The following is an 8,685-nucleotide window of genomic DNA, read 5'->3' as shown; positions in this document are numbered from 1 at the left end:
TTTGAAAGTGAGGGCTTTTTTGTTCGGAAAAATGTGCCCCATCCCTTGGAAAATCATAAAAAATGCTCACATAGTGGACTATATGAATATGTGACTCACACTGTTGAAATGCTCAAACAGTGTGAAGGTGATTCCATAGTGTTCCACACTGTGGAACGCAATGTGGAACACTGTGTTTTTTTTCCAGTGGGAACCTTTCATCATCGGTTCTGTCATTCGAATATCAACGACACCTATAGACAATATTTAATTTGTTTAAATACTAACTTTCTTATCTTACATCCGATTTTCAGAGGATTTTCAGTCCCTTTTTTATAATCTCAATATTCAAATCGAGTTGCTGTTGGGACGGACTTGCGGTTTAGAATGACCACATGGGACCTGATTGGACGGATCAGCATAACGCTATGATGTCCGTTAGCATAGACATCTTTCTAGATTTGCCACTCTGAACCCATGGTATGGATTGATCCATTTAATTACTGGCGTGTATCCAACCAACATTGGGCATTTTTATTTATCAAGTGTGATGAAAATTTTGCCCATTCTAAAGTAATTGCTGCTTTTTTTTTAACCTTACTTGACAATATGCGTTATTGGGTAAAATACTGCTCCAAATTGGTTGGAAAAATAGTTAACCTCGTGCTGGTAAAAATTTTACTCAATATATTTTACAGTGTATAAAGACTGTTTACAGTAGATGTTTAACAGTTTTAAATAATTATTGTTTAACATCTCAAACAACAAAGTTTGATTTTTAATATTTAATCTTCAATAAATTTAGCCCGGTTGTTACACAGTAAAGCGATGTTTAAAAAGGCTGTTCACTTGTTTAACACCTTTTTGGTGTTTCAAATTAAAAAACAAAATATAATTTTTATATAATCTTTAATAAATTAAGCATGGTTGTTTTAACTGTTCAACAACTATAGTAAATTTCAGCTATATAAGTATATCAGGAATGCGTAAATAACCTAGTGGAAAGGTGTACCTTTTGGTAGGCCTCTATGTCTTATAAACGTTATAACAATAATGATAATATAGGCCTATTTTTTTAATATTAAACATCTTGTTGTTAGGATGACGGACTTAAACAACGTGCTTAAAATGACAGTGTACCTTTTTATTTCACCCAATTTTTCGGTGAGATATGATAGGAGTATTGTGAGTCATTTGATTTAATTTGTTAAATGTTAATATGAACGTGATACAATGATGATATTGATTAGAGAGAACAGAGATTCATTAAAACCAAAAATATATAAAGATTGGCCTGTATCATGAGCAGCAATGAAGATGACAGGAGAAATTCAAAACTATACTTTTCAGAATATGGATCGAAATTGCTATATGAAATGAATATGAAAGGTGTAATAGGTTGTAAGTTGACGTAAATGAAAAATTTGCTGACTGCTGTAAGTTGACACTGTCACTCTTTTCAAGAGTCTTCGGTTGGGTATAAATGATTTTCTTTGTTAATCAGTGGTTTATGTAACCAGGGAATTAACTCAAAGTATTTCCCTCATTTAGGTGATTAAAAGGCGAATCTTAAAAGCAAATGCAAACATCCAAAATAAATTTAATTTCGATTCATTTTTTCTTCCTCTTGTCTTTGATGATAACCAATATTCCCCAACATCACGCAAACATCAAATCAGCCCGACTTACCTCGAACATGAATATAATGTTGCTGTAACACCGCTGTCACAACCACCACACCATCATCATCTTCATCATCATCATCATCATCGTCATCAAAGTAATCATCACCATCAGATCTCTTCATCAACGCCGCCAAGCACTAATGATGATGAAAACAATGCTATGATGCCCAACTTCAACCTACAGAAATATTCTAATTTTATTTTCAAGGGCATTCATGTAATAGAACATGAAAAGGGAGGAAGAGAAGTGGAGAGAGAGAGGATTAGGGGAGGGAGAGAGACATCCCAAAGTCTCTGCGTCGGGTCAAAGTGAAGGTCAAACTCAAGCATGGTTGCAACGTGACGTCACGTTCGAATCTAATGCTTCATCACATGAATGCTGTGCTACCATGTTATCCCAAGTACCCCCGACCAACGTAGCGCAATATATTGATAACAATACACATGTGCCGTATATACATACGCGGAAGATCGGCTTAAATTCAACGGGCTGTGAACTTGTCTGCTACGCTAACGGGCTCGCAAGTGATATACCAGGAGTTTTGCGGGCCCTGGATCGTAAATATATTTGTTTACATCAATTAAGACCGTCCAGTATCTCAACACAATACAGCATGTCCAGGGCGCCAATATCGACGATTTCAACCTGCACTGAGAAAGGAGAGAATTTTTATTGGGAGACGAAAGGCGAGTGAGAGTTGAAATGGCCACGACGCATCCTGTGCTGAACTTCGCCCGTTTGCACCCCATGGCGCCGGCGAGGTACTGTTGCCAACATCTCTCTTCTCACACTCAATTTGAAAGGAGAGGGAGAAAACATACAATATATCTTTAAATCAATCCCAACATTCGTGCACGTAGTAATGCTGTCTACCAGCGATCCACCACGTGCAAGCAGTGTCATATCCTCATATGCATGTCCACGATGCACCTATCCCCCAATACCATTTCATTCATACTTTTTTTTTTCTTGAGTTTCCCCTCTCCCGATCTCGGTCATATTTCGTACGTGATCGAACGTACATGTTTAGACGAAGGAGGCACGCTCGCTAGCTTAGCTGAAGCAGACGGCAGGTTATGGCTCACGCTAACGCTTTGGCGTGGGGCGGCGTGCTTGCATGTACTCGATGACCGATAATCACCCGGTGGCTGGCATGTCGAGCTTTTTAAGATTCTTACACGTACCCCCGCCAGAAAATCACAATGTCTCCTTCAATGTTTTTGTACGTGCCTGTAAATATTAAGTCATGCGATTCTTTGTCAGAGTCTATCACCTCGTATTTTGCTTCAGTAGTATTCCATCTCTCAATCTAACCAGCATTACTATTCTCTCTCTACTTTCATTGTAGCATCCCACAAGCCGATCCTGGGTACGACATCGAATCGTGGAGCGAGAAAAATGCAAGGTGCGTGCCATTATTTTTACCATAATTCATCTCATTTCCTTGAAATATTTTGTTTATGATGATTGGAAATAAAACATTACATTAGAGAGTTTTGATACTAGTGAGAAAGGGAATGGAATTTGTATTCGGGAGAGGGGGATATGTATGTTTCAAATGATATTTCAATTTGATTTTGAGTGTTTGAAATGATGCATGAATAGCTAGCAACTGTGAAAGAGTATTAATCTGTATGTGTGATGCAGTTGAATGCATCACTGCACTGGTGCAACAGGTATACCATTTTATATCACATAAGAGATTAATCTTATGGTTTGGCTAAATGTCTTCAGTCAGCTGTGCACACACATGTTGAAAATCCTAAATAACGATGATAACATTACACGTTGGCTTATACTTCAGTTTTCTTCTGATATGATGAATGTATAACATCTTCATAAGATAACAGTATGTTGACCTTGATAAAAGTCTTAACACTATTAGTCATGTGTTTTCTTGAAGAAGATATCAGTTCTTTTCTTCATTCCATTTAAAGGCAGTTCACTTTTATACTAAACCTACACAGTAAAGACACTGGTTGAAATTTACACAATGCTGTTAACTATGTGAACCTTACAGTAGTTGTTTAAACAGTTTAAACAATAATTGTATAATATCTAAAAAAAAATCAAAGTTTAATTTTAATACTTTATTCTCAATAAATTAAGCATGGTTGTTTTAGCTGTTAAACAAATACTGTAATGTTCATCTGGTAAACAACATTATATACAATTTTAAACAAAGTTTTACTATGTATAAATATTAAAAGGAATAAATCTAGTCATATTATCCACGTTATGATTTGAATAAGTATATTGTATATAGAAAAATCAAGTGAATGTGCTGAATCAACTTGCAAGTAGCCAGTGGTGCAAAGAAGACTTCTCACCACCTGCAGTGAGCAACAGTCCTAATATGTTTTTAAGACCACTTTTATTACCATGATAGGTCAAATAGTCATCTCAAACAGTTTGCATGGTTACCCTTATCATTTTTTTCTCTCCATAAAATATTGATTTTTTTTTTCACTCAATAAAAAATTGACATGTTTTAGCAGGAGAATGTCTCCATGTTACCTCATGAGCCCCCTTCTGATTTTAGCACTAATTGTAAATCTATAGAAGATATAAAAACACTATTTTCATAATTGTATTTTAAAGGATAATTTATATTTTCGTGAAGGATATATATTGACCTATAATTTTTTTTTTTCATTTTCAAGATTTTTTATATTTCTCAACTCATTCCATACATGAGTATCACATGCACAGATACATTGTAAATGAAAAAATAGCATACATTTTAAACAAATTCAAATAAATGGTTCATTTTGTATACAAAATATTCAATTGTTTTTTGATGCACGGTCACCAAAATTACGTTTAAAAGCAATGATTCTCTTGGTTGTTTCTATATTTTCCAAACCAAGCATAAAATGAGCAAAAGTGGGTTTGATATTCTTGTATTTACATGAATAAATGAAATATTTTGCAAACAACACAATAATATTGGTAAGATGGAAGTAATTGAGTGTTATAACTCCAAAACAAATTTCATTGTCACTGAATTGTGTACTTGTAATATGCTTGGCCTTCAAGCTTTAATCTTGCATTGTGCATACAGAATAATATATGTTTAGATTCTTCTTTATCTACTCCATGATGAAAGTTGATAATGTAAGAACTTGATATAAAATCAACCATATCCTTTAATAAAAACATTCTTTTTTCATACTGAAATAACTTGAAATCCTGAAAAATGTACTTACAGAGTAGCAATTTAAAAATAAAAAACATAAACCAATATTTTTTTCAGCGTCACTTCCAACAATGTTAGTTTGTCTGTTTAGAGGGTATTTGTCTTTTGAGAAAATTAATATTTTTATGCAGAAAGAACAAGTTCCTCATTATTTTCTTTTGACTGTTGACAATGGTGATACATTTGGAAAATATCAACTGAAATGCAATTCAGACTTATTATTCATACTCAATGATGAAACAAATCTTACTCTAAAATGAACTGCATCTTCATTTTGAAACAAATATAGATATTCTTGAAAATATATTTTTTTGTCATACTTGTTTCAATAAATGTAAAAATGCAAAAGATGTTTAACATACAAAAATTTTTATTTAGAACTCTCAGTCTAACTGTTTTCTAACTCTCAAGCTTGCATGATTTATAATTTATTGAAAATGCACTCTTGAAAGAAAGTTGAAAAAAAAACGGAAAAAACGAAAAAAACGAAAAAAGAAAATCATGAAGACATAAATGCTGTGCTTTGAGTTTAAATGAACTGCATTGCTTTGCAAAAATGATGTATTTTCAAGATTTGCAAGTTTATAGCCTTTTATTATGATTGGGTTTCAAAATGACTCCTTCTGGAATAGTTACTTGTCTTGATTTTAAAATATTGTCAGTTGAATTGATCTGTCTGGGCAGTCCAGGTGTCAGAGGGCCTATATTAGAGATAGTGCAATTGTTCACTGTCTAGATAAATTCAACCGCTGAGGTTTTATTGAAATGCATTGGGTTTTAATCCATTAATTTGCCCGTGGAAACAGTATGAATAGAAAAAAATATCATAGATATAAAAACATACCTGAAGTTGGTGACAATATGTTTTGAAAATGCATCTTGATTTGTTATTGGAAATAATATGAATAATTTTAAAAAAGATATTTCACATCCCTGAAGTTGGTGAAAATATTCTTGAAAATACATCATGATTTGTTATTGGAAATTATATGAATGGATAGAAAAAAAATCAGAGATATTTCACATCCTGGCTATTGTGATGGGAGGCATTACTTTCTGAAATGCATTTGTGCAAATCAATACAGAACATCTTAGAGCCTGTCAAAAGTTTGGACGAAGATTCATTAATAATGTGAATTATTATATTGAACTGTCATATTCTAACAGCCAATCTGAAAACAGTTTGTAGTGAACTTTATAATATGAGTTCTGATTAATGATTATATGATAATTTTAATAAGATTTACACCCCCTCTATCTCTCTCCTGCTCTTGGTAATTGTTATGATTTGATCATGCAAACACCTATAGGTTTATCTATTATATAAGATTTACTCTTATGCAGTTAGATTTCAATTAAGAAATCTATTCAGTTATTGTATCCTACAATAATTAAATAATTATTGCCTTCTTCTGTTAACTAATCTGTTATGTAATTTGTACTCTTTTATGACATTAATTTTCATAGTTTATATTGAAAAAAATGACATTTCGTGAAAATGGAAGAAAATAAATGTTTATTTGAATGAATGAACAAAAATCATCCCATTTCATGCTTAACAAGTAGTTTTAAAGTATTGTACAAAAAAGGAAAACCAATTAGTGCCCCAAAAGACAAATATTGATGAAAAGGAAGATTTATATTGATATTTGAACTAGACTATACAATATTTATGGTGAAATTCCACATTATCCTCCATTTCCTTATATATTGTACCATCATGGTTTTAAAAGAAATTAACTCAATCTCTTCCTCAAAATTTTTATCTGTTCACTGAAATCCTTAAAAAAGTTTTGGATATGAATTTTTCAATTTGTAATTTTTCTTGGAACCTTTACCCATAAACTTTATGAAAAAAGTCAGATATTCAGTTGCATCTTTCACACATGTCTCAAGTGTTGTATGTGCTCTTTCATGTTATCTGACAATGAATTCTTTGAAAATTAATGATCAGATTTAAATTTATTATTTTTAATATACTAAGTTCAACTAAAGTAAATAACCTTGGTTAAAGGTTCCAATTTCTCAAACTGCAGCCAATGCAGTGCTTATTGATGTTATTTTTTTAAATTATGTCATCTAAGCAGTGCAGAGTTTTACAACTGAATTTTATAATCGGTAGAGTAAGTTTATATCATGGCAGAAAGAAAGAGGAAAAAAAGGAAAGAGAGAAAAAAAGAGAAAGAGAGAAAGGAAGAGAGATTGGGAGAAGGGATCATAGGAGGGTTTTTTACTTCAAAAGCATGGGTTAAGGTTTATAGCGATATTATTTGGTTTAGAATTTATGTTGATTCTTAAGACGTTTTTAGCCTAGTCATTGATTGACAATCATGTTGACTGTCATAGAGAAATCATGGATCAGTTTATGTCTAAAAAAATCCTTCCAAAATCTTATTCCCGGCATTCGTGTAAGTTCGCTTTCTCCGTACATCACAGACGAAACCTCTGCCCCTCGCACGAGTTTTTGAAAATGTCTTCCCTTCCGGGTTACTTTGGTTGTTGTCTATAATGCCTCCTATACCAAGATATCCAACTTTGAAGCATGAGGTCATTGCTTACTGACCTATGTACTCCAGACAGACTGAACATGACTGTCACAATGTCTGCTCTCTTGCCCTTGCGACGCTCTACAACATTACTCCAATGCATACATGGTAACATTCTCAGCCTAATCTAGTTGTTGCCCTCCCGACAACATGCATTCTAAGTACAACGTAACTCCCGTACAGGGCTATATTCTGAGCCAATCTAGTTTTCTGTATAGCGGAACTTCCTTAAAACGAGTTGTTTACTGTAGGCTAGGTAGAGGGGAGTGTAGACGAAAAAACTTCTAAAAGCGATGTTCGGGTGTTGAAAAGAAATTTTCTTGAGTTTTACTGGCAAATGATAATGTAGGAACATTGGGTGAAGAAGTACCTACTACCTAGTGTTATTTTGTATAAGGATTATCTTTAAAACTTATCCTGGACTGAAGAAAAAAGAAATATTAGTTGTAGGCCCTGTTTTATTTGGGAATATCGGGAGATCTTTGAAACTGGAAAGGAAAGTTTTAATCATATGAATGAAGAAATATAAAGACAAATTCGGTTATGCTGTGTTTTTATGGTAAATTCTAACTGGGGGTTTCAAGATCTTAGACTGCATTGAAGGCTGTGTTTTTATTGGTGAATTTACTAAAAGGTTCTTAAAAATTGGAAATGAATAGAACAATCATATGAAGAAATATAGACCAATTCAGTTAAGTTGCTGTTTTTATGGTAATTTATAACTTCAAGTATGCCTAAAATACTATATTCACTGATATAAAAACTTTGGATCCTCTCAGTTATTGCCGGAAGTGTTGAAAAGATCTTTTCAGATAAAGGCAGATGGTAATTATATGAATTAAGGGTAAACAAGTGCTTGGTATTATATTATTGTATAAATGGATTATATTTGAATCTGTAAAACTTGACAGAGATCTTGGACTGGAGGAAAAGAAATCTGCATTGAAGACCCTGTTTTATTGGTAAAGTTAGGTATCTTAAAAACTGGAAAGGAAAATTACAATCATAATTCATATGAAAAAATATAGACTGATTCAGTTAAGGTGCTGTTTTTATAGTAAATTCTATCTGGGGATTCAAGTATGCCTAAAAAAAGGATTACACATGCACTGACATAACAACTTTTGAGTTGATTCAGTTATTCCTGCCTTTATAATTTACATTGCTATGAAGTCAAAACATAAATACTTGTTTCACATTATGTTGCCCAATCACTGACATTTCAGTATTTGAATTAATATAATAATTGATGGTATCATGAATGTAAAAAAAAAA

General features: G+C 32.9%; 1 long non-coding RNA gene across 1 annotated transcript; it reads left to right on the top strand.

Moving 5' to 3' along the window:
* The first annotated feature begins 2,132 nt into the window (after nt 1-2,132).
* LOC135154641 (uncharacterized) lies at nt 2,133-8,406 on the top strand. The gene is made up of 3 exons (XR_010294014.1): nt 2,133-2,426; nt 3,014-3,070; nt 8,322-8,406. It is a non-coding gene; the product is annotated as an uncharacterized LOC135154641 (long non-coding RNA).
* The last annotated feature ends 279 nt before the right edge of the window (nt 8,407-8,685 follow it).

Source organism: Lytechinus pictus, chromosome 7 (assembly GCF_037042905.1).
Source record: "Lytechinus pictus isolate F3 Inbred chromosome 7, Lp3.0, whole genome shotgun sequence".
In the NCBI taxonomy this organism is placed as follows: domain Eukaryota; kingdom Metazoa; phylum Echinodermata; class Echinoidea; order Temnopleuroida; family Toxopneustidae; genus Lytechinus; species Lytechinus pictus.
The sequence above is the reverse complement of the archived record's forward strand: the minus strand, read 5'-3'. Positions and strand labels throughout refer to the sequence as shown.